This window comes from Aythya ferina (genome assembly GCF_964211825.1).
Source record: "Aythya ferina genome assembly, chromosome: 1".
NCBI lineage: Eukaryota > Metazoa > Chordata > Aves > Anseriformes > Anatidae > Aythya > Aythya ferina.
Genome location: NC_140296.1, coordinates 28,654,569 through 28,681,425, shown reverse-complemented (window position 1 = coordinate 28,681,425; position 26,857 = coordinate 28,654,569). Strand labels below are relative to the sequence as shown.

Below are 26,857 nucleotides of genomic sequence, written 5' to 3'. Positions count from 1 at the left end.
TCCCAACTAATTTTTGTTTTTACATCTTTCCAGTATCTTTCCAGTCACTGGTAAAAGTGTCTTTTTCAAGGAAAATAATGTCTCAATATTTTTGTCTGATTCTATATTGGCTTTTTTTTTCCTGCCTCTGGTGACACTGGTGTTCTCAGATGATATTTCTGGACTAGATTATCTCTAAAAGTGTAAATAAATGCGTATATTTCTAGGGAGAAAGTCCTCATCTTGACTTTCTGCTTGGCTACAGGAAGTGTTTTTCATCATAGGTTGCAGTGAGGAGCTACAGTCCAGACAATCCTTCTGGTGTCTTTGTTGTCAGGAGAAAAATGATCTATCAAAGCCCATTTAGTGGGAACTTCACTCAGACACTTACGAGTGCTGATTCTTCATTATTTTCTCATTATGTGGTTCTTAGGTTTCTAAAGGTCTTGACATACATTCTCTACCAATAAGAAAAAATCCCTCCTCATGAGATTTAAGCATGTTACTTTTATCTTTAATGGAGCCATGTTTGAGCTGCTGTCATCACGTTCACTAAATCATCTGTCAATGAAATCCACATTTTTAGTAGCCATTACCTCAGCTCACGGATAAATAAAGTCCTAGCTTTTATGTCTAATCCTCCATATTATTTTCAGGTGGATAGGGTGACTCTGAGGCAACATCTTAAATGTATTGTAGAGGTGGTTTCAGATTTCTTATTAATCAGTATATCCACTTACCAATATTTTTTTCCCAAGACCTAGTTCACCGGTAGGAAGATCAAAATGTTGATCGTCCTTGAATGTTAGGAGGCCATTAATGTATTACTTGAGCTAGACAAAGCTCCTCTGCAAATCTGTGATGCTCTTTGGTCTCAAACAGCCTTTGTTGTACAGGAATGAGTCGGAAAAGACCTAGCAGTGGCTTCAAATGCATTCAGAATGAGTTAGCAGACTGCATCAGAGCCACCTTTGATGTTACGAGATTAGATCCACCAGCCCTTATCAAGGCATATGCAACTAAAGCACAAGGTGCTGCCACAGCATGTGCTGGCTGAATTCCAGGAGCTGAGGGCTGTGGGGACACCACACGACCACTGATACTCACACTTCAGAAGCAGTACTGCTGGTGGTAGCACAAAGGCTTCACGCTGCAGAAGGACTCTGGTTCTTCAGTCTTTGTTGCAATGAATAGCAAGCATTTACTGCTGTGACTGCACTCCTAATGAAACACCTGGAAAGGGTTTTGGAACAGGCTGCCCAGGGAGGTTGTGGGGTCTCCTTCTCTGGAGATATTCAAGGCCTGTCTGGACGCCTACCTGGGCAGCCTGCTCTAGGGAACCTGCTTTGGCAGGGGGGGTGGACCCAATGATCTCTTGAGGTCCCTTCCAACCCCTAAAATTCTGTGATTCTGTTTCACAGGTAGAAGAAGAGTAGTTACCTTCATTGCTGCAATTCTTCGACGTGCTCTTTGTACACCTCCCACTGCCGGCCCCTCGGTTCCCCAGGTGATGTGGACTGCGGGCTGCTGAAGAGCTGGGTGGTGATCTGTTTGCACGCTGGAGGGAGGAAAAGCAGAGGTGAGCAGGTTATGCACACACCTTGTGGTGGACACATAGCAACATTAGAAACACTCGAACTGTTATGCAAAAGAGACCTATCAATTTACAGCGGGTTGTACCTGCACAGAGCACCCTGAAGTGTTATAGCTATGAGTTTAGTAAACCTCGTCATTGTTCTTCCTGCAACACCTCACTTGAAAGACGTTGCTATACCTTTGCCAGGTATTCCTCATTATTATGATTAGCAGCAAAGAACATATGGTTGCTGGTACTGTTAGTGGGAGTCGTGAGTTTTTGCATAGGAATTAGACCTCATTAGAAATCAGAAGCAGGATTTGTTTTGTGCGCTGCTAAATTTTCTTTATTAAACCCATTGGTCTGTTGCAAGATTACATGCCAACCCACAGAAGTCCTTCAGAGTTGTTATTTTAAAGTTATGTCAATGAACAGTTTATTCTGAAGCCTCTCTAATGTACATGCATGTGCATTATATACATCTGTACTATGTACATATGTATGTAGATGTAGTGACAAAGCAAGTAGTTTAATACGTTTTATGGGTCCAGCCTGGAGTTCTGCATACATGAACTTGTGTGTGGTCAAGGAGGCTTGCATATTTTTGAACTCTAAGTTGGCCTAATAAAAGATATCAGACTACAGTGCTTGCTTTGTCAGCCCTGTTTTCCTGGTTCAAAATGACTTGCAAGATTAATTTTCAATTTCTAACATAAAAAAATGAGAAAAAGAAGTGTTTACTTACCGCAAGGAGTTGATTCCGTGTTAATGACCCCGAAGGAGGCTTGTACACAAGGTAAGGATTGTTGCCAATTTGATGTATATTCATGTTACAGAATATGAAAATGTGAAGTTACACCATCTTGAGGATTTTGTTTTTATAAGTAGGATTGGTTAAAAAAAAACTTTAAGTAATCATACCATGCGTTTGATGGTGGAAATTAGTATGAATGTTTCTGGCAGAGGAACGATGTGATGTGGTTATGCATTTCTGTTTTCACTGCCTGCTCAATATTGGCCTTTTACAAATACAGATTACCATGTCGATGGAAGGAATTTACAGCTTTGGCCCCCTTGTCTCACTCGGTGTTACAGCACCTTTTTTGTACTTTATGTTATACATCCCCCCAACTGTAATTTTCTGACAGAAAAAGGAAATGTCTGCGGACTGAGACCCTGACAACTCGTGAGCTTTACTGTTTAATTGGATGAAATGAGTATTATTTCCCACTTACCTTGATTTCCTGCGGGGTAAAAATCTTGCTCGTTTGAAATCAGCAGCAAACTTTCTGCTGAGTGCAACAGGACCGAGAGTTCACTGGCGATTCCTAACCAGCTAGAAACGTCCCATATTGGAAGCCCAGAAAGAAATAGCTTAATAATAACTACGGTACAGCAAATACTTCTAAAAAAGTATTTTTAGAGCTGTCAAATAAAATCCACAATGAAAACCGGAGCTGAATACAAAAGCTACGCATATGATATGCTTAATATTATTCGTTTTGGGGCCTCGTGGCCCAAATAGTTCAAGCTGCAAGATCCGTTTGTGTTCTGTGGGCTGTTACACTGCATCCCTTACTTACCTCATCTTGTGGGCAAGGAGCTGCTTGCTCTGACTTCATGGAATCGCAGCTGTATTTGTGGAGTGCTCTCGTCCTTTGGCACTCCTTCCCCTGTACATTAACAGGCTTTGAATGCACCAGCATTTTCCCTGGAAGCAAACTTCAGAATTTGTCTTTAATCCTGATGCAATGCATATTCAGAATTTTTTCTTTTCCTGAAGTTTGGTTCCAGGGGAAAGCGGACTTGCCTGGTGCTCCCACCAGCCAGCTGCGCTTCATAGCAATAATTAACAGTAAGATACTGCAGCAGAAAGAGGGAGCAGGGAAATGCAGCCCAGCAGCTTCAGTTATGTGGTTCTGTTCGTGTCGACGGATTCCAAAGTGCTTAACAAACAATATTGCAGGCAGGACGGGCAGCTCTGCCCACAAGGAAGTTTTCCTAATGCTTCCTGCTATAAGATTCTGCTCTCAGTTGTTCAGAGCTTTGCTGAACTCATATTTGGGTCATATATATTTATATATTTACCTCGGATATCATTCTGTAGGATTTTTTTTTTTGTTTTTTTTTTTTTTGAGTATCAGCCAAAGCAATTGAACTGTTTATAAGAAGGTGTCCGGGAAAAAATACATTTTTTTTTCCTGCTTATATAAAAAAAAAAGTGTCTGGCCCCTGTGTTTTAAAAGGTTTTAGAGCAAAGATAGACCTTTCTCAGCTTTTGAATCAGGCATGTGCCTTTTGCCATCCTCACAAAGCTTTTCAAATTTGGTCAACTGTTTCAAGACGTGGAAAAAACACAGTTACCAAATATTCCATAGAGATTTACTAAAGCCTAACAGCAAATATTTCCAGAGATTTCATCTTCTCCGCCTCGCATAGCTCCTTCCCGTGTTCAGACTTTCCATACACTGTCCTCACAGAACGACTGGGCAGTCGCTAGCTGGGTGCACCGGAGGCCAGACCAGAGGTGACCCCTGTGGCATTGTCCCTGGTCATTACTTGGAGCTATAGTGAGGCTTCACTTAGCTCCTCAGACCTGGAAGGAAACTCAGGGCTCCCAGATTTTATCGTTTGTGTGCTCTTGGCATAGTTTCTCTTTGCTGATAGCCTGAATGCATGTAGAGAGTAGACAACCTTAATAAGGCCCTGAGAGACCAAACCTAATGTTGAAATTAGCCCTGCCGTGTGTGGTGGGTCAGACCACGTGGCCTCCTGAGGTCCTTCCCAACCTCCTTTAGTCCATGGTTCTGTGATTCTTTGCCATCAGTTTCTGTGTTAGTCAGCGTGGACCTGAGAGCACCATCCAGCTGGCCCTCAACAAGACCCAGTTGGTGGATCTCTGTGGGTATGATGCCACATAGTGGAAATAGTCTTTATTAGTTTGTTTTTAACACCAAGTATATGCAAGACACCACATGAAGATAATATTAAAGTTACAAGGACAAGTATCCTAAAATTAAGAAGAAGAGAATGATCTCTGCAGCCTCAGTATGCTCCCAACATGTCTTTGCATTGTAACACTGACTTTAGTTTTGTGATTGCACTGTGTCTTTTCTCGTGAGGCTTTGGCCATGTATCCAGCATGGATCCACTCTGGAGATGAACCAGCACTGAGCAGAACTGGTGGATGGCAACTGCAGAACTCTAGCTCACTTGTTGAGAAGGTGCAACGCTTTTCCTGAATGAATCATGGCATGGTAGAAAAAGAAAGCAAGGTCTCCTGATTAAGGTGGTTGAATTCTGCCCTGGGGAGCTGGACAGTATCCCTGCCTCTTCTACCATGCTCCTGCGCAGTAATGGGCAAACATTTCCCATGTGGTTATTAATTGCCAAAAGAGCCTTTCTCCTTGTGCCAGTAGTGTCTGGAACGGGATGATTGTGCAAATGTCATCCATCAATCACTGCTCTTTGTTTGATAATGTCATTTGTGATGTTCCATTTCATAGAGCCTTCATCAAGTCAGTTCAGGTAATTACGAGCTCCTTATATCTATTTATCATCTAATGTTCACCTTCTATTTATATTTACACATTATCCTTATAAATATTTATAAACGCTTATTTGGCAATGAACTAGACAAAATATCTTGAAAATCTCTGAAATTTGTGGAAATATTCAGGCAGCATATGAGATTGTTTTTCAAACCTCAGCAGGCTTAATTAGATCCTGCAGTTCATTCATTTTCACTGAAGTCAATCGGACTTTTACATGTGGAAAGTCTGCGAGATCAAAAATTATGCCCAATGGGCACATAGTTCTATAGAAGAAAACGTCAGCTCCGGATGGTAGTGTTTCTGACTTCTCATCGGTTAGACTCTCTTTCTCAATTAGCTTTTCTTGTAATTCTATGTGAGTGGTTTTGAAAGGGTTCCTGGAAAAAAAATTGCTGCGTATACTGTACATGTTTTCATTTACAGATCACTGAAATGGATAGACAGATAAATAAATAGATAGGGTTTTCTGAGCTCGTGAAACATGTCACATAGCATAAAACCCTCTTCTCAGTCTGTTTTGTCAAATATGTCAAATGATATTTTTGGAATTATATTTTTGGAATGTATTTTCAGCATTTCTTATTGCTGTTCTTGATCTATGCCCCCTTGTTTGACAGTCCCTTAATCTGTTCGATATAAACTGAATGAATAGCAGCATTTAAAAATATGGCTTCAGGGACTCCTTAGGAGGTTTCTTTGTAAGTGTACATTTACTAGTTCATCTGTAAATTTATTTTATGAGGTGTTTAAACCTCAAGAAAACTGAAAAGCATAATATTAATGCCTGGTTTACATCTACTGAAGTCAATGGGAACTTTGCAATTGACTTTAATGGTAGCCTATGTCCTCTAATTATGAAAGTGGCAAGGATGATATACAAAAAACCACAAGGAGAGTTTTCTGTTTCATCATACCCTATTTTGTTTGCAGATGCATAAGCAAAGTATGATGTGGTTTGTTCTTGGATTAAACAATTCAGAGTTTTGGACCTAATCCTGAACCACGTCGCTACTTTAGGTAGTGTTTTGCTTCTCAGAAGATCGCGGACTACTCATTCTCTGTGTGGCTCACAGAGGTGACAGGGTAGGAAATCCAGCCAACTTTTCAAAAGGCTTTTGCAAATGATGCTTTTGGTTTTGATCATGCATCTACCCCATGGTATGAGCAATGGAAGAAGTTGATGAAGCAGTTTTTGTTCTAATTGTCTTGTGTTTTTTTTTTTTTTTTCATGTGATCAGTTTTGACAGGGTTCCTGGAAATGCACATAATATCTGTAGTGTGTATGTACATGTTTTCCCTTAAGGTTCACTGAAGTGTAGTAAAAAGTTTCCATCACGCTATTGTAATCCCAAGGCATCATTTTCGTACCGTGTTAGTGAAAGTGAGCGAGAGTACACCGCAAGAAAAAAAGACGTGCAGACAAAAAGACTTGCAGAATTAAAGCCTTTCTTTTTTTCTGTTGGTGTAACAAGCACAGCGGTCTGAACAGGCTTGATCTGGTAGGCAATTTGTAGCAGTAAATAATGCTAGACAAAAATTCCCACAAACTTCTTGTTGAGTCTGCTTCAGAGGTATTACTCATTTGGTGGCTGAAATGCTGGTCTTGCTTCACATTTTTAATGCTTGTGAAAGATTTACATATTTTGGTGGTAACTGGAGATGCCAGCGCGCTGCAGAGAAGAGCTCGTCCAAACTTTTCCGATGGGGCTGTGCTCAGCTGGAAGGCACCACTTTGGTGGGGCAGAAATGCTGTCCTGAGGTGCAGCAGCTCCACTGAAACCCACAGGGAGCTGAGCAGGGCATCCGGGTCTCCACTGGGCAAGTCTCTGGGATGCTCTCACTAGGGGTGTAGTGATAGATAGCAGAGTGGGCAAACTCTTCTCTTAAGGTGGATAAAATCTACACCACCAGCTTTAGAAAGGAATAAATGCTGTTTCTCACCCTGCCTCAGCATAGCCATCTCCCTCTTTTGTCTATGCAGTAGGCTAGCAGCTTTACAGCTTCCTCCTCCTAGCCTGGTGGAGCCTCAGACCTTCCAGGTTCTCCTCCCCAAGGCTTCCAATTCCTCGGGCTTGCTGCTCCTTCAGGGTACCTCAAGTCTGAAGCTTCCCCATTCCCAGGCAGCTGCTTTTTTGAGGTACCCTATGGCAGCCAGGTGTCCAGGTGCTCTGGGGCTCGTGCTGTCAAGTGATGCATGTGCTTTGGGAATGAGCTGGAAATTTCATATACATATTTCTGATAAAAACAAAGTTTGTCACAAATTGTCCCTCAGAAACAAACAAACAAACAAAACCAAAAATGAAAGATTTGTTGCTGGCCTAACACTGAACTCGTCTATGTCAAAATGCCTTGGGGAAAAAATAGTTAAAAGAGAACATATAGGGATCATTCCAGATGGATGCTGTAGCCTTCACTGCATCCTTATCATCTACGCACAAACAGTGATCTGTTTAGTATAATTTGAGAAATAAATACAACTGAAAATTGTATCTTTTGGGGAGACTTAAACTTCCTAGATGTATCCTGCAGGAAGATGTGCAGAAGTTGGGCCCTACTTTTCAAGGTAGGGCCCATGTGCCTATAAGCACAGTAGGTGAAATACGTCTTCACCAAATGACTTCTCAATAGATACTATTTAGACTTAGTTTTGATGAGCACCATGGCTATTACAGAAAACTAAACATAAAAGCAACTTTTGAACAAATAGAAGAATAAATAGAAGCAGGACTGTAGTTAGGGTTCCTAATTTTGAAGAGGAAAATTTTGTTAAACTACATGAATTTGCGGATGATGCTAAACTGGGAGGAGCAGTTGATTCTGTCAAGGGAAAAGAGGCCTTGCTGGGGTACCTTGACAAATCAGAGGGCTGGGCAATATGAAGTTTAAGAAGAACAAGTGCTGGATTCTGTGCCTGGGATGGGGCAACCCTGGCTGTGTGTACAGACTGGGGGATGAGAGGCTGGAGAGCAGTCCCACGGAAAGGGATCTGGGTGTTATGGTCCCAGCAAGCTGAACAGGAGTCAGGAGTGTGCCCTGGCAGCCAGGAGGGCCAACCATACCCTGGGGTGCATCAGGCCCAGCACTGCCAGCCAGGCGAGGGAAGGGATTGTCCTCCAGCACTGTGTGCAGCTCTGGTGCCACGGTGTAAGGAGGGCACAAAGCTGTCAGTGCCCAAAGGAGTGGCTGAGGTCCTGGGTTTGCTCAGCCCCGAGCAGAGCAGGCTGAGGGGAGGCCTCATGGCGGCCTGCAGCTCCCTCACGAGGGGAGCGGAGGGGCAGGCGCTGAGCTCTGCTCTCTGGGGACAGCGACAGGACCCGAGGGAACGGCATGGAGCTGGGACAGGGGAGGGTCAGGCTGGGGGTTAAGGAAAGGGTCTGCACCCAGAGGGTGGTTGGGCACTGGGACAGGAGTTCAAGAAGTTTATGTACAGTGCTCTCAGACACAGGGTCTGATTTTTGGGTGGTCCTGTGTGGAGCCAGGAGCTGGACTCAATGATCCTTGTGGGTCGCTTCCAACTCAGGATATTCTATGGTTCTATGATTCTACGTTAATTAGTTGTTGAAGTCATCCGGATTGAGGAGCCAAGGAGTTGAAATGTGGAGGAGGTGTTGATTTTTTTTGTCTCAGGTGTAAAAACTATCTAGAACTTGTATCCCAAATAAAACAGCAAAATAGTAAGGAAGGGCACCCTGTTTAATTTGATGGGCAATCATCACTGAAAGGATGTCTGTAGGTAGTGCAAGGACAGAACAAAAAGAAGGGTCAGCAAAGAAAGTTGTGAGTCAGAAGGCAGAATATATAGGAATAAAGTAAGAGTCAAATGAAGGAGCCTGAAAGAAATAGAAAGAAGTTCTCTGTCTAAAAGAAAAAATGAGGGAAAGAGCAAGGCTCCTCTGCAGTGGAGGCAGAGGCAAGATGAAATATAATCTGTGCTGGGTCTCTGAGCTAAAATTATAAGGAACTAGCAACAGGACAAAGTCAGAAGAGTAAAGTCCAGGGAGTGGGATAGCTGTTACTCTGGAATTCAGACAGAATAGGTGTATGAAAACATATGTTTGGATATCTCGTAAGGAGGAAAGGGACCATGTGAGAAGAACACTGCTTCTCTGTATAAGAAAGGAAGAAAGTCACCAGGACAAGAGCAGGTCTGTTAACCTGGAACAAAGCTCAAGGGTACAAAGCTTTGAAACATGTCTTGAGGGGAAAAAAAAGTATATATAGTAAATAACAATAATAAAAAAGAATATATTAATTAATTTTGAAAACAAAACAAAACAAACAAAACAGCATGAACATGGTATGCAAGTGGAGAATTTGCTGTGGTACAGCAAAATATCTGATTCTTTTTTTCTCTGAGAAGAAGGAAGAGAAGTAGGGAAGTAGAAAGGGGGGAAGTGGGAAGGAAAGACATGTGAGGTTACAATTCTCTAATAAAGTTTACCTGCAGCTAGTTTGGGTGAAGTACTTAAATATATATATTATTTTTATTTTTTTTTTTCTTCACAGACTGCCATTACGTCCTGTGCTGTCTGCAGTGTTTAGTGGTCCTGTGCAGACTCAGAAAGCACACATAGTGTGGATTATTTTGTGTTTTGCTATTAACAGAATTTGAAGTATATGATGTTTCTGCTGAAAGTGTACATTTTTAGATGGAGAATCAATAGCTGTCATTGTGGTGTTCAGGGTAGGATTGTAAAATGACAACTCAGATGAACAAAAATGGAGTAGTAGGGGAAAAATTGCAGTAAAAAATGAGAAATTAAAAAATATGCAATGGTCTGGAGCCTTCTTACTTCTTCCATGCAGGGGAATTTTTGTGGTTCTGGATCTGCACTGTGTTTGGGGTCAAACTCCAGCCTAGCACTACCCATTCCTAAGGAGCGTCAGTAGGAAAGAGTACTACAGAGCAGGGAGGTTGCCCCAGTTTCAAACCTGTGCCTTTCAGACCTCTTCTGGTCAGTATTATGTAAGTGACATTCAGAAAACTTAATTTACCTAACATTCACCCTCCTGGGATAAGTATTGGTCACTCAGAAATGATGGGAGTGCTTGAAAAGCTCATAGCTGCGTTTTTGAGATCCATACACAGTTTCTGCCCAGCGAGGTGGGCCAGGTCAGTGGCAATCACGCATATCTCACAACTTGGTGAGCAAGGCATTGATGGTAGAAGTTAAGAATGTCCTAGGTGGAAGAAAAAGAATGGGATGTGAAAGTAATCCCAACGCTAAGGTTATTCCAAACAATGTGACTTCAATAAGCAGAGCTGAGAGAGCGGAAAAAATTGGCCAAATTCAGAGCTCTTGTCCTTGTGCAGAGGCTTATTTGAATTCCAGGCTGTTTCTATAACATGCATACATTTCATTCACCATGTGTGGCATTAAAAAACTGGAAAGCCTCGTGTTTTGGGGTCAGCAGTAACCTGAGCTTAAAAGTAAAGCTGACCTCTCATCTAACAAGAAAAGCTGTGCCATCACTTTGGGACAGGGAGTGTCTTTTTGCTGGATTGTGGCTCAAAACTGAGACAGTCACAGTCAATTGTCGATGATGTGCTCCAGGAGTGTCTCCTTGAGCTAAGTAGAAGCAGCCAGCAAACCTGCTACAGTAAAGCTCCTTGGGCTCCAGCAGTAATAAGCAGGAACATATTTGCACAAGCATCTTTTCTGCAATTTCCTCTCTGCTTTCCAGCTCACTCAGACCTTGTGGGGTTGGCCAGGCTATCGCAGGTTCAGGGACTGTATCAGTTTTTCTGCTTCCAGCCTGCTCCTGTGCTCAGCAAAGTGCTTAACCTGGGCTAGAGTCTCACTCTGAAGGCAGGGGATGTAATGGGGCTCATCATGATGCCGTTGCTCTGCTAAGGAGGCACAGAACAACAAATTGAAGTTATGATAGTCACTTTTGATAGTCACGATTATATGCATGACAAGCAAGGACTCTGTAGACAGAAGTATGTGCAACCATATGTTGGACATAATGAATTTGCAAGGAATATATCTAAAGAAACTCTCCAGTTCTAAACTATCCATTGAAGCAAACAGCCTTGTGTCTTACGTTAATCAGTGAATTTACAGCAACGCACCCCTTTTTCGTGTGTTTGCATTTACCAATGTTATCTTCTTCTCACAGATGGGAGAACTGGAGGAACCAGGATGTGAAGTTGTCTGCTCAGAGCTATATAAGAGGCCAGCGACAAATCCAGGAATAGAAGCCAAGCCTCCTAAGTTGCAGCCTAATACACTAATCAGCGAGGAAACTTGCCTTCTGATATTGCAATGAGGTATACCTTAACATTATCTATATATTAATAATTTATCCAAGAGGAACACACTTGAATGTGTATGCTGCCTATACTCTTGTAAATAAATCAGAAGAATTATTTGAATTCTAATTCTGAATTGAATTTCTAACACTTTTCTTTTTACTAGACCTTTTTTTTTTTCACAAATATTTCTTCATAAATATAAAGTTCTCAAAACATACAGTTCTCAAGATCTGTGTTAGTGTAATGGCCAAAAGCTACTGTCCCAAAATATCCCCGTGTAGCTTTAATAATTCAGATTTCTAGATTTTTCAGAGTCCAACTTCAGCATTTTCTTCAGTGTCTTGAGCATCTATGCTTTATCTTGCCATTGCAGAAGACTTCGGGTAGTTAGCATCTCAGAAAAAGGAAATACAGTTGTGTATTCCCAGCGAGGTTGTTCTTAGCATTGGAAATCACTTTGAGAAATCTTGCAGTAAATATGCTGGAAGCATCAAAAGCTCAAGTCTGGATCCAGTTTAGCTGGAGGCTTCTCCTGTAGGCTGAGACAATAGAAGTGCTGAGGGTATGGAAGCCCATTACAGATCCTAATGCTGCCTGGTGTATTTGGGGTATTTGTCACAGTTTTGGCAAAGGCACAGCTTGCTTTCTGTCCCTTCTAGCTATGTCCTCCCATACCGGGTGAGGGACATGCACACAATGCTTCTCTTTGAGATGCTAATCTTTTGGGGTGTTAAGCACCAATAATAGAGCCAGCAGCTGGTTTTGCTTGCTCTGGAGGGTTTGAAGCAGCACAGCAGCTTTTTGCATAGGATAGGAAAGGTTTTCTTCTGGCTTTCATATCAATTTGACATATCCATGCTGTGGGCTTCCCAAAATAGTTCTAGACTCCAGCACTGAAACACCATTCTCAGAGTTTGTCGGAGGTAGTTGGTAACTTGGTGATTTAATAAGAGCAAATATTAAATCAGAATGGAAAATTATATTGCTCCTACAACATGCTTCTTATAGTATCTTTGCATTTCCAAATCTTTATTATGAACAGTTTGGCTGTCACAGGTGACGAGCTTGCTCAAAGACTATGGTCAGGTTAGCTGCTATTGAACCTACAAAGTATCTGTAATTCATCCATGCTTCTCCCACCAGCAGGTGTCATTCTGGAAAAAGGAAAATATTGTAAATCCCAGAACTGGAGAATTTGGCTGTGACAAAGAAGAAAAAAAAATGTTCACTTAAGATGTAGCTTTTGAAGGATACTTTAAATAAAAACCAAGACAACGTTGGCTGGTCTGCATGAAGCACAACCTATCAGAATATTTTCTCAGAGTCTTTGCACTGTGTAACCCTGCCATGTAACAAACAAAGGGCAGAGGATGAGTAAGGCAAACCAATGCCCAGTTAAAGCTGTCTTCTGCTGTTTGCTCTTCTCTCTGGCATCGTCACCACTGGGTACTCACCCCCCATGACTATAAAAACAGTGATAATCATCAATTTTTATGATGGGCTTTGGGCTTTAGATCCCCCCAAAGACATGCACAATTAAGGCAATAAATTCAGATCTCATTTACTTCAAGGAAAGCTTGAAGTAAACTCATTGAAGCAACTGAAATCAGCAGACTTACTTGGGATTTAGTCTGAAGTAACCGCAAGTAGTATTTCACTTTCTACTTTATAAATAAATCTTGAGCAGAAAATATTCATGTAATCATTTTAATGTCTATTGTAATACTTATGTCATCCCTTAAGTGTTCATCTGGTTATTAGCTGCAGCCTCCTTTAATATGAAGAGATTATTTTTGATTTCTAATAATCACGCTGAGCAAGCTGTGCTTGAGTTATGAAGAACCAAGATCCTTCTGGTTTGTTGGGGACTTGTGACCTTCTGAATCTGATCTTCTGTCTGTTAAAACCAAACTTGCCATGAAATCCATGCAGTAGGTGTCTTGCCCACCCTATATCCCAATGGAGGTTTGTTCCAACCCATCACAGCTCTGATGATTATAAATAGTTTTCTGTCTTTCAGTCTAAATTTCATAGAATCACAGAATGGCTCAGGTGGGAAGGGACCTTAAAGACCATCCAGTTCCAACCCCCTGCCATGGGCAGGGACACCTCCCACCAGTCCAGGTTGCCCAAAGCCCCATCCAGCCTGGCCTTGAGCACCTCCAGGGATGGGGCAGCCACAGCTTCTCTGAGCAACCTGTGCCAGTGCCTCACCATCCTCTGAGTGAAGAATTTCTTCCTAGTATCTAATCTAAACCTATCCTCTTTTAGTTTAAAGCTGTTACCCCTTGTCCTATCCCTATATTCCCTCCCCAGCTTTCCTGTAGGCCTCTTTAGGTTCTGGGAGCAATTTATTCAGGAGGAAGAGAATAAGCTCTAAGGCTTGGCTGTGAGGAACACATTAAGATGGGAATTATTTTTATGTTTTTAGAATTTGTAATTACAATGAAGTGATATGAAATAATTGTGGTGTAGGCAGCCATTTCTTTTTCACTGTTATTTAAATACAAATGTCACAATGCTTTTCTTGTGAACAGTTATCAAACACTTGGTTGCTAAATGAGAAAAAATAGTATATAAAATTAGAATCAAAAACTTCACTCTAGAATAGTTAAAAGCAGTAGACTTGGGTTTACACAGAGCCTGTATTTGGGTTTTCTGACTTACTGGGTATATAACTTAAATGTAGCAGTCTTCTAGAATTTGAAGTAAAAAAGTATAATTTTTTTGTGAATTTGACTAGTTCATTATGCACTTTATTTTTATCCTAGGTGCTGAGCAGTGATTATATGCAGCTTTTTTACATAGTAAAGTGTAGGGTTTAGTCTTCGTATCAAAGCAAAGTTATATCTTTGGAATCCTTACAATGTATTTTTCATGTTTTTAGGTAAGCGATCTTATCAAATTTTGTATAGTTTTTTAATTTATACTTTATTTTATTAACTTGGGAAGAAATGCATGTGCCCTCCTGTGTCATTTTGGAGCCCTTGGGGAATCTGAGCTGGCCTCTTGCTGATGGTTCAAAAGTGAGGGTCTCCTGTAGGCCTCACATCATCTTTGCCAGCCCAGTGCAGATGCCCTGGATACACCAGGTTGTTCCAGAGAGCATTGGGTATGTTCTTGTAGGCATCTGAATTTCTCCTTTAGATATTGCCATAGAAAACCACCATAAAAAAATATTATGTCCCTACAAAGCCTTAACAAAATTAAAGATGGCACATCTGTGAAAGTAATTCCATCCAAGGTGTTTGATTCAAGTTTAACAAGGCATAGAGGCAGGAAAGTAATTCCGTATCTAGCAAGTAGAAGGTTATTGTGTTTAACAGGATGCCATCAAGAGTCTGCTTTGAATTATGGTGATTGAGCTGAACCTGTGCACGAGCGGGGAGCCACTGATACTTTGTGTGTGCACCACAGTGGGCAAGAAGACAGGCTGCAAGAATTGTGTGCTTCGGGCAATGAATGCTTAATCTTTCCCTTCCAGATAACACCTCCAGGCCCTAGCCAAGAAAATGGGGTTTTCCATCAGGAATGTCATGGTCAGATGTTCAAAACCGTCGTGTGTCTGGTAAACGTGAGCATAATTCTTCAGCTTTGTGCATGATGCAGCAAGCTAATTTCACTGAAGAAAGTGGTAACTTCAGGTACCGGGGCACTCAGCTACAGGGAATTAGAGAAATACATGCAGTAATTACAAACCTATGTTAATCAGGTCCATTTTTGATGGTCTACTGAATAGGAGGGAAGTTAAAAACCTTGAATATATTAGTTAGTGTAGTTACATAGGAATTGTACAATGCTGGGTTGAGTGTTACTGAAGTGTTCTTTTAGAACAAGAACAATTTGGTTTTTGTATAACCTATAAAAAGTATATATTGCATAAGTATAAAATATATAACTGATCTTATAATAAAACTAAAGCTATTGAAAGGTAGCAAATTCTGGATAGAATTCACCACAGACACTAATTAGTGTTGTATAGACAAAGATTTTCCAATGAGCTGTTTTTTATCAGACATTACCATTACGGTCAACAGGATTTTGGATTATTTTTTCAGAAGTTTAAAACACTGTATTATTACAGAAGAAGGCATGGTGCAGGGTGACTTACAAAGCAATCAGAAAATCTGATTTAATAATGTACAACGTTAATTTTGTTGTTTGTGAATGAAGCAGAAGAATTTTTCTTGTTTAGTATGTTCATTTATTTATTTTTAAATCTATATCAACCTTTTTCAGGATGAACCCCCAAGGCATGGCTGCAGTGGCTGCGTGAAACAAGAAACAGATACCCTTTTTGTGTCACTCCTTTCACTGATCACCAGAACTCTAAGCCAGGGTGAAGGTGGAGGAAGACTCCTACAGAGAAAGAACCAGGAACGGTTTGTCCCTGTAGAAGGGAGTAATGACATTTTTAAAGTTTTTACCAAATACCAGGACATGTGATAAAATTTTATGGTTGGGAATTAATCAAAAGACCATGAAATGGGACAGAATACACATTACAGAAAGCCTTGGAGAGCTGCAACCTAAGCACCCTGAAATCTGTGACCAAGCCCACAGGACACCTCTTGAGTTATTGCAGCCACCTCCAATGACTGCTATTTTTTATATAATTTACCAGCCCCAGTAAACTTCCCCAGACAGACTGGGAAAAAATGTTCTTTCTGTTAATTTTAGGCCAGAGAAAGACTCCAACTGTATTCTGGATAGTGAAATATTTGGCTCATGGAATTAGCTGCAGATCTGAAAAAAAAAACACCAAGCAGTGTAAATTTGCACCTTGGAGGTGGTACATGTTTTGAAAAGGATGGTTCCAAAGATAATGTGCTTGTATCTAAACTCTGTTATCTGCAACATACAGATTTACAGTTTTATCTGTATTAAATAACACATCTGTATGCTGAAACATGACATGTACGATTAAAATAATGACTGTAACTATAGACCTATGTAAATATTATCTAGATCATATGTGTAAATATTAAAGAAATTGTTTAATTTCTAGAGATTACAGACAACACTTAAAAATGTTACACAGTCTCCCCCTCACAAGTTTTTTGTATAATTACCAGTTAAGAGCTAATTAATCTACTCGCTTTTTAAAATATTTGCAGTTGTGTTAAATTTTACTGAGGAGCAATTTAGTTGTCTTGTTGTTTGAACAGGAAGTCCCCGAGTATTTGTCCCAAATACCAATATTTTCACTCTGCTGACAGCTGTATATTTGTGGTCACCCTTCGGCAATGTATGTGAAGAATGTATACAGTGGCAGTGCCTCCTCGAGAGAGTACCAGGAGGAAAATTGTATGTGGTCAACCCACACGTAATTTGTTCTCCTTAGTGGAGGTCTCACATGTACAGCACTTAAATGACACTTTTTGTTTCTGGATAAGATGAAGGTAACTGATAGAAACCATTCAAAAGCCTCTTGGGCTGTTGCTTACGTTCCCTGAAACAGGCTAAAGAGAACAGCTCTTTGGAGACACAGCTTTACATTGAACATATGCAGGGCTGTGTCATTATTAATTCTGCAAATGTGTTTACAATGGTTAGGTAAAATATTTAGTTACTATTTAAATATTTTGATGTATTATAGCTCGTACCCGAATTTCAGATGTCTACTGCACTTAACATTTCCAATTTAAATAACCGGTTTCATTAAGGTTTTTAGTGATACAAATTAATAACAAAAGGCAGTTAATGCAGAGTACGGTTATGAGACCAACATACATGTGGTTTAAATTTAAAGAATTAAATGTTAGCATTTCCCTATAGAGAAAGGTTATTTGGGCAGTGGTGTACTGACATTATCACCACCCACGGAGAAGGGGACCTGTTGATCCTATTGGTTAAGCAGAAATTCAAAAACGGAAGAAATGTCGGTCTAGAGGGTTTGCTTGGTGTGAGTGAATCACACAGGAAAAATGCTGATACCTAGAGTAGCTGCAGTGACCTTCTTTGATGGTTAGAAAGAGAAATAATCACACAGGATTTTTTGTCAAAGTTGGAGGGTTTAGGTTGCTTGCTGGCTAAAACCGGCCTGGGTTATTAATATAGTGGAAAGTTAAATGATGAGCATGGAAATATGATAATAAGTGCTGTTGTAAATGAGACAGAAATGATTTTCTGTGGCTGGTAAGAATGGTAATCCAATGTGTTAACCATTGGGCTGGAGGGCTGCTAAGAAAATAAATGTGCAAAATGGGTAAAATAAAGGATAAAAGTATGTTTATGTAGGCATTTCTTCAAAGCTTTCTTCAGTAAGGTGTTTCTGGACATTGCTGTACTGCTTTGGACAAGTCATGTCTGTTAAAATAAAAGTAAGCAAACAGCTTTTGTTTTAGCAATAAATACTGCTAACTGTACCTCTGGATTTCTGCCTTTGCGTTTTTATAATGATTTTAGTGGGCCTAGCTAGAAACAAATTTATTAGAGATAGCAATTACTAATTTGGCACTATTTAATATTAGTTTAATCCAGCAATGATGTCTTCACCTATTATTCCTGGAAGAAACTGCATGAAGTTGTGTGATTTTGGGTAGTTTTGTGTGGATATGGGACTGCACAGAGAAGGCAGGTCTCAGCATCAGTGCATGTAAGGAAACCTTGTCTCTGACCCTCAAGCTGACAGCTTGAAAATGGTCCAGGTTGAAACCCAGGCTGCCAGTACTCTGCACTTTGGCGTTTGAAAATTTCTGGGCGAGACTTAGTTTCAATCTGAAAAGTCAAAATAAAGTGGTTTACACTCAGTTTTGCTTTGTTTGAAGCCAAAACTCAAAGCAAAACTCCTGGTGTATAGATCTGTACATGGCAAAACATAAGAAAGTGAACCCAAGAGCTCTGCAAACTGAGCAAGCTAGTTTCACTTAGCTCTCAAAATAATCCCCATTTTGCAAGTTCACTTTTCAATTGCACATGTGTGAGATGTCAAAAATGAGCTGGTTTCGCTACCCCAGGGGTAGTGCAGCTCCAAAGCATCACTCTGTCAGAACAAGGTCTCGTGTGCTCGCTCTCTGTTTCAGCTGATACTTTGGATGTCTGTCAAGAGATGAAAGTTTCTCTGTCCCAGGCTGGTTACGGTTAGCTTTTGTTCATCTGCAAGACAAGGGATTTGGGGTAAGACCCAAATCCCAACCTGTATGTTTTCATATCCAGCTCTAAATCTCTGGTAATGCTCTAAATGGCACCCAGTCCTCAGACGGCAGGAGTCACTTACTTCACCTCGGGGAGGTCATCCAAGGATTCACGTATGTTAAGTTCAAGGCCTGACATTGCAGAGATGCTGAACATCTGCTGCTCTCTCTAGCTAGCATGGGAGCTGCAGGTACTCAGGCCTTTGTCAACATCAGATCCTCATTCCCCAGGCACTCATATTCAAAAGAAAGCAAAGAGCAACCCTCTGGTCTGCTTTATCTTTTTTGTAAAAATGTGGTGCAACTGGCTAGAAGCAAACCTGTGAGCTGCACCCAGACAGTGACACTTCTAGCAGAGCATAGCTGAGTGCTTGGGAGCTCGTTCTGGTCAGGGTTCCTCTGTTTACTCATCAGCTGATCCGTTTCTTTCCTTGGTTTCCAAAAAAATACTGCTAGACTGCCCTCCTTAGCTGCTAAAATGACCACTGATAGAAGGGTGAGGCCTCGGCAGTAGTGAGGCTGAGTCAGCTTCTAGATGCAGATCTCAGACTCTGGCAGCTCTGTTAAGAAGGAAGGACTAGAGCGATGTTCAAAAGAAATGTACTATCAGATCATCAGTGATCTTGTGTGCATATATTTTGCTCATTCAGGAAGCAGAAGTCAAATTCTCATGGCAAGCCAGGACCGAGTAAAATTCAGAGTGCCGGGGAAATGGATGAACTCAAAGATTTAAGGATATCTGGAAATACAGCTCACAAGCTGGGTAACATGAGGATTATATTGCGAGTGGAATTTACAATATAATGGCTCACTCCTGCACAGGAGTGAGTTTGTCATGTGTGAGCATACGTTAAAGGAAAAACCATGGGGCTGCTGGTGGAAAGCAAATATTACGTGACTCTGAATCTCACTTGGTATTTTAAACCATAAGAGTTTCGGATTTGAGTCATAGTAACTTGTGAGTAAGATATATATATATACGTATAGAGAGCTTGCAAGCTGTAAGCAAGGCTTCAGCCTTGAGGTTATTTTCACCTCAAATTGCACATTTGGTCCTCTGTTCTTGTAAATCATTGTAGCCTCAATTCAAATTTAGAAGTCAGGTGAGATGCCTCCAAACTTTCAGAAGAAATTGGATCCAGAAACCTTTATATTCTTCTATTTTCTTCTCTGTTTGGCCACTCTGGTGTCCAGAAGCTCTGGTCCATCCAACACGTTACACCTTTCTCACTCCTCTGCTTCTCTGCATGGCTGACAACAGTCTCTGAACAGAGCTGACATCAAGATTCATCTAACATCTAATTTGCCCTTTCAGAGCTTTCAGCGGCATCAACTCCTTCAGCAGGAGCAGAAACTTTCTTAGCAGTGCTCAGAGAGCACCCTCAACCCAGGATCTTCACTGGAACAGCCCTCTAGTCAGAGCAAGAGCTGGAGAAGATGGTACATGAGAGTCATCTCATGTGGGGAAAAGTCTCTTTTCTTTTTTTTTTTTTTTAATTCAGCACTTTGACTTAAAACACCTAGAGGAGCTGTGCAAGGAGCTGCTTGTTGAACAGAAGACTGTAAGGTAGGATTAGAGGCTCTGCTTACAAGAAAATCTGTCTCAGCCTAGAGAACAATCCCGCCACAAAATAAAATTAACTTTAAAAGTAATGAGATTTTCCACTGTTAACTTAATAGCAGCAAACCACATGTTCTAAACAATGTTTTAATTTTTTTTTGTATAAGGACTCGTTTTTAGTAACAAACCCCAGACTATTAGCCCTGCCATTTTTTCCACTGCTGGAGGAAAACGTGGACTCTTGCTGAGTTATACGGTGAGTATCAAAGATATTTGAATCTGCCACCAATAAAAAGGCCTCTAAGAACGCTAGCATGGAGGAACCAGTTCAAGGTAAAGGAAATGGAAAAATGGTAAAAAGAAGAAACATCTCTTTGGATCTTTAGCTCTGTTATTTTTTAGATTATATTTCTTCTGGGCTCCCAAAATCTTCAGTAACAAACAAGTTTTCTTTTAAAAAGTATTAAGTTATCAAAACATTTGCCAGGTCCTAATATTAAATCCTAGCAGTCAGCAATGTTTAAGTTCAGCCATATCATTTTGCTGAGTAAGTCATGCTAAAACTTAAAATTTTCCTCTCAAAATGATCTTTCCAAATGAGATTGATATTGTGAGAAAAAAAGAAAAAAGAGAAGGACGCCTTCATCATAAGGAATTATGGAATTAATTTTCTTTATACACTGTGTTTGCACAGGACATTTTTGTTAACTCTTAATAAAAATACCATTCAGCTGCTACTTTCATTGTTTTTATCCTGGGACCAATACAACATTGTCATTATTGGATATAAAGTGCTGTAAAAACAAATCTAATTTGTTAAGTTTATTTTGATAAGAAATAAATATAAAGGTAGTGCATAGTTTGTGTAGTGCTGCTATCATAGGACTCCTGGGTATAATTTATATAAAGAAAATAAAAAAGCATACATAACTTTCTAGTTGATTTCCTTTAACAGGGCTAATTGAAAACAGTTTCTGTTATTTAAAAGTAATTTATTTTAAATATACTTTTTAAAACAAAGTTCTTATTGATATCCATTTTAAGTATAATATTATCTCAGTGTGGGATACAAGTAAAAGGTCAAATCTTGTAGGAGTATTTTCTGTATGACTCAGTTCTGATCACAGATAAACTTATCAGGGAAACCAAATTAGTTAACCTTTTCGGTACCAAAAGCTTGTTTTAACAGGCCACAACTGTTTCTTTCACAAATGCAGCACTTCAAAGCTCATGCTTTTGTTCTGAAACATGAAAAAGAGTGTGCTAATTTCCCTTTCCTCTATCTGATAACAGGCAAAGGCTAGTGATTCTTAATATGAAATTGGACTTGTTGAGATTCAGTATGTGGGCACACAAAGTAATAAATTATTGATTTTTCGTCAAGGGTTGTTATGCAACAAAAATGCACAATTTTTTACTCCTAGGATGCCTTTAATTTATGGACATTGTTAAAGAATATGTTTTTTCTTGTCCAGTAGCCCGATCCTTCTGTACAGGTCTGATTACTGGAGAGCTGAAACATGCTTTACAAGCGAAATGGCTGCATGGGCACACCTAAAGGAACCTGCCTCTTTCCGTAATTCTTGGTAGGTGCTTCAATTCTTGCCCAGTCAACCCGCTTGTGACATTTCTCAGAAGTCTCTTCAGCTCTGCTTCTTTCCTATTTCCATTGTGGCAATGCCAACAGTTCGATGGCTTGGGTTTCTTCAATACATTCAGTCGACCTCGATGCCAAAACCTGCTCCTCTCTCTTAAAGCCAAATCCGGGGTGATTGAAAGGTTTTTATGGACTTCAGATTTTGCACCACGCTCACGTCCGAGAGAAACCCTCGCAGCTGTTAATGAGCCCGTGGCATTCATGAGCTTCATGGCGTTCGTGCTGTCTCACCGCTACCAGCACGACTTAATGTGGTCTTTGGGGGACACTTTGACTCACTGAGGGCTGTGCCTGCAGACTCACTTCTGCCACCTCTACTCATTTTGCATCGTATTTACTCTCACTGACGTGCATGGAGAAGTTGTACTCCAGGGGATTAAAAGCAGCAAAGCCCTTCCCCAGGCAGCGCCTTGAGAGCTACATCTCAGGCACTATCTGGTGGAGAACTCCTGAGACGCAGATATTAGGATTATTCCTCCTGTTCGGTGGTGTTGAAGCATGAAGAAAATTCAAGGGTAAAGATATCTAGAAATCTGGTTTTGAAGGTCAAAGCACAGGCAGCACTAGCTGAGCTGGAGGAGCGTATTGGTTTTGCTCAGCCAAAAGTCAAAACACAAGGCTGTGAGGCATGTCCCAGGCTGAACCAGAATGTGCTCGGGGTGGAAATTTTGTCAGCTGTAGTCATACGCAGTGAAACATTCGTCTCATGTTGGCAGTGGCAATGAACTATTTTTTTTTTCTTCCATAATTCACAAAAGATGACCAAGTAGGTAGTTAAAACATTTCAATTCTTCCATGAATGGAATAATTTTACACAGTATTTTCTCAGCAGAAAAATAAGTGGCACTTGGGGAACTATTTTGTCATTCTCACAAAATGCAATTTCATACAAACAGGCAAAACAATGCAATTATCTGGGCAGATAATGCAGCACACTCCACGTACATGGGCAGTGAAGATAGTGTTTTATTCCATGAACAGGAGATGGTTCCTTTGGAAAACTTGCTGGGTCACTTTTAATTATTAAAAGAGCAAATTCACGGTTTCCTCACAGAGCAGTCACGCTGTACAGTATTTTCTTTTTTGTTCTATTTAAATTTAGACCGATTAATCAGACTTCCTGGCAGTGGTTATACGAGGAGGATGACTGAGAATTTAGTAGGTGAGCTAATTCTCATTTTTACTATGTCTCAAGAGCCACCCACTTTCCCTTCCCATGACTCGACACCAACAAGCCTTCACAAGTTTTGCAGAGTGACACCAACCTGGTGACCTCCTGCACCCCTCCGTCATTTACCCTGGTTTTGCTGCTCCCACTTTGACACATTTCTCACATTTTAGCTGCTCTCACCAGCCCCCACACTTGGGTCACCTCCACACATGCCTGGCTGGGTGGCCGCAGACTCAATGGGTTGAAGCCCTGAGGTCCCCAGAAAAACCTCACCTCTAGCCTGGTACCCTGGACATGGCCGTGGTATGCATGTCAATAAAGGATGGCTCAAACATTGCGTCTTCTGGAGCCCCGTGGGCTTGTTTAATGGGTGAGCATTATGAGATGATGAGGAGGGAGAGTCCAGGTGTTTCAAGGCACCTTTTGACAGATATTTGTCTTTAACCTCATATCTTCCAAGTTTTGATGTATGCTTTCTAACATTCCTACTTCTAAAAAATCCTTCTAATTGATCTGGGCCTTCTAAATGAAGCACTGCCAAAATGTGGTGGTGCTGAAGTCATGTCTTAGCTCTTGGCTGAGGAGGAGGAGACCACATCTGTCCCCACCACTGTCCCAGCTCATGAGTGTTTGATGTGCCCAGTGCTGGGCTCTCATCCTGCTTGGGGAGACAGCTTCCAGGTTTCGGCAGTCAAAATGGAAGAACTTGAAAGCCCAGCAGAGCTATCAAGTGCTAAAATGATCAAATACCTTCAAGGGCTGTAGGAAGAGGTGAAAGTTTGGAGCTGGAGAGAGGTTATCTTTTTATTTTTCTTAACTACATATAAGATACTACCTCTTTCCACAAATCTCACCACACTTACAACCCTCGACTGTCTTGGTTGCAACAAGAGTGAACATACCTCCATTTCTTTTCCATTTCAAGCCCTCAAACTGCAGATGAATGGAATGAGGTGCATCACAGAGTGGTTGGGGTTGGAAGGGACCTCTGAAGATCTCCCAGTCCAACCCCCCTGCCGAGCAGGATCACCCTGAGCACATTGTGCAGGATGGCATCCAGGTGGGTTTTGAATATCTCCAGAGAAGGAGACTCCACAGCCTCTCTGGGCAGCCTGTCCCAGTGCTCTGTCACCCTCACAGTACAGAAGCACCCCCTCATATTCAGCCAGAACCTTCTGGGCTTTAGTTTCTGCCCATTGCCTCTCATCCTCTTGCTGGGCACAACTGAAAAGAGACCAGCTCCATTCTCCCCTCAGGTATTTATTTATACACATTGATGAGGTCGATGAATGAAGTCCTTACACCTGATAAATCGGTGACAATCTCTGTTCTGTCCTATGTTCTCACCAGACTCTGCCCTTTTACTGATATGCAGCCAGACGTTGCTTCTACCAAACACAGGGCTGCAAAAAATGGAGCATCTCTCACTGACAAAGAAACCCGCCTTTTTGACTGAAGTGATAAACAATTGCTCGAGGGTTTCTGCCTCCCTGGCTCCTGAGCACAGATGTCCATTATTAGCGATTATGGACCTTAAACCTTCCCACAATTACAGTTCTGCAAATAGGAAGTGATAGCGAGACACAATTGCTAAGCATGGTCCTGTCGTGTTTGTGGGTTATGTGGTCTTCTCTAAATGTTGAGTAAACACAGTGTCCCACCACAGTTGATTTTTCCCTGCAATATATTATCTTTAATAAAGCCAAAGCTGTACAGTTTGCCCATTGCCCTCCCACTGCATTTTTATGTTCTGAGAACAAAAATTCAACTTTTTTTTTTCTCTTTTTTTTTTTTTTTGACTGGTGGAGACAATATATATGCTTTTAACATGCTCTCTGTCTTGCTATCCAGCTGCAGAAAGTCCTCCAGTGTGCAAGCCCAGAAGATGTGTTTATGTGTCTGGTCATCTCTGGAATGCGTGGCTGCAAAGCGAAAGGCTGGGAAACTCTTCTGGGGTGGGACGGCTGCGCCGGCGGTGACCTGCCAGCCCCGACAGATGCATTGCTGATGGTGGAGAAGGAAATCTGGTGCCGAGGGGCTTTGGCGTGTCCGAGGGATGCTCCGTGCCACCCCATGAGTAAAAAAGCTCATCGGGCACTGCCATGCACCAGGAGGAGAGGTCCACGGTGTGGCATCCAGACTGGTGGGACTCCCGTGTTCTTCCTCTGTGGGCTTTGAGGTGATGGGGTTTTGGGGCCGAGGTGGTCCTTGCATCTCCTGGAGGTTGCTCGAGCCCTTCAGTGCCTCACAGCCGGCACCCAGCGTTGTGCAGGACGGGGTTTCCGCCGGCTGGAGAGGAAAAAATCCCTATTGCGCAGGGCTTCTGCGTGTGCAAAAGGCCTGCTAGAGAACCGCCGGCGCTAAACTGATCACACATGTCCTTCAGCTTAGGAGAAGGGAGCTCTAAGTGAGAGCATGTGTGCTGCGAGTCCCGGGCTGAGAAAATGTCAGTCTCAGGCGCTTGGGAAGTTCATATTGATACAAACAGGGAGGCTCCCTGCTGCCCACAGATTTCCCACATAAAAGTCCTACTGGTAGCCGTGGGAACTTCGCAGCAGCCACGCTGTGGCTAAAGTCACCGCTCTGAAAATGCAGTGAAATTAGTGTTCATAAAAGTGAAAAACACGCCACAAGAATGAAGACGTTCTGATTCACAGCCATGGAAATTACATGAGCTCTGACATAGGGAAAAGCTGCGTTTTGCTGTTATCCTGGCTTCAAAAAGGGATTGCTGGTGAATTTTTTAAAAAAGCCTCTTTGAGCCTCTTTTTGCCTTTTTGCAAAGGATTTTTTTTTCCACCAAGACACAAAAAAGCCAAGCTGTGCCCATTATGCCCCGTGGAAAGGGCAGATCCTGCGCTGCACAGTGGCCTCTAGTGAAGCTGAGCAGTTTGCTCCAGAACCTGTGAAATAATTTCCAGCAGCTGGTTTGTTGCTAATTTCAGTTCTGCCTTTTGGTCTGGCCATCACCTGCCCCAGCCGATGCCACTCGCTTCGTATATTTTTAAGGAAAAACAAAAAAGAAAAACACGGCAGGCTATGGTGGGGCAGTGGGCTTGTTCTGGTGTGAACCAAACACGAAGCTGGGACCCAGAGAAAAAGGTAATGCTAGTAATGCAGCTCTTATGGTTTAACAGTATTACTTAACATGATTTGAAGTTCCTTTTTTTGACTTTTTCTGCTGTAAGCAGAGGGGATGGTGATGTCGGCTGTGGCTCTTGCTGGTAGACTTCGGATGTGCTGTCAGGGAGCTGTGGAGGCCCCATCCCCAAGCCCTGCTCCAGCGCAGGGTGCCCAGGGCCCCGTGCAGGCGCCTTGTGCCGCTCTGCCAGGAGGAGCCCCCACAGCCTCTCTGGGCAGCCTGGGCCAGTGCTCAGCCGCCCGCCCAGCACAGAAGTGCTGCCTGGTGCTCAGAGGGAGCCTCCTGCCTGCCCCTTGGTGCCCACTGCCCCTGGCCTGGCGCTGGGCACCCCTGAACAGAGCCTGGCTGCGGCCTCTTTGCCCTCCCAAGCTCTCCCAAAGATGCCACCACTGAGCAGCACCTCCCCATGGGTTTCCTCCACCACCACCCCATCCTCGCTGAACCCCCTCTGCCGTGCTGGCCGGGCAGCCAGCACCTTCCCACCCCCACCCCCGCGCCCACAGCTCATGACAGCAGCAATCTTAAAAATACAACAGGAAATGATTTCAATAGGGGATGTGGTAGCTGACGGAGAAAAGTGGAGTAGGGCTGAACTGCTGCCGTGCTTTCATGCAAGCATGAGGCCCTGTAAAAAAGCTGCAGGGGAGCGTTTGTGTGGCAGAAGGACCCACGCTGGGTTTGGTGGTGGCTTCTGCCAAGACCTGTTGCAGCGGCCACCCTTTCTGCTGGGGTCTGGACGCAACGTGGCAGCATTTGGCTGGGGGTGCCGGGCCCTGGCATATTATCAGCACGGGACACCTTGATAACCCCTTCACACCAACC

The 26,857-nt window shown here is 42.1% G+C and overlaps 1 protein-coding gene across 8 annotated transcripts in view; it reads left to right on the top strand.

Moving 5' to 3' along the window:
- Positions 1-17,736, top strand: part of LOC311445338 (uncharacterized protein) — an 80,479-nt gene extending 62,743 nt beyond the window's left edge. For 5 of the 8 annotated variants that reach the window (XR_014698349.1, XR_014698352.1, XM_084537346.1 and 2 more), the window contains 4 exons: positions 1,405-1,558; positions 11,233-11,383; positions 14,853-14,942; positions 15,608-17,736. The gene's annotated coding sequence lies outside the window, so the exon portion shown is untranslated. Of the gene's footprint in view, positions 1-1,400; positions 1,559-11,232; positions 11,384-14,852; positions 15,013-15,607 lie in introns of all 8 variants that reach the window. The other 3 variants (XR_014698348.1, XR_014698350.1, XR_014698351.1) reach the window with 3 other exon arrangements.
- Positions 17,737-26,857: the final 9,121 nt, after the last annotated feature.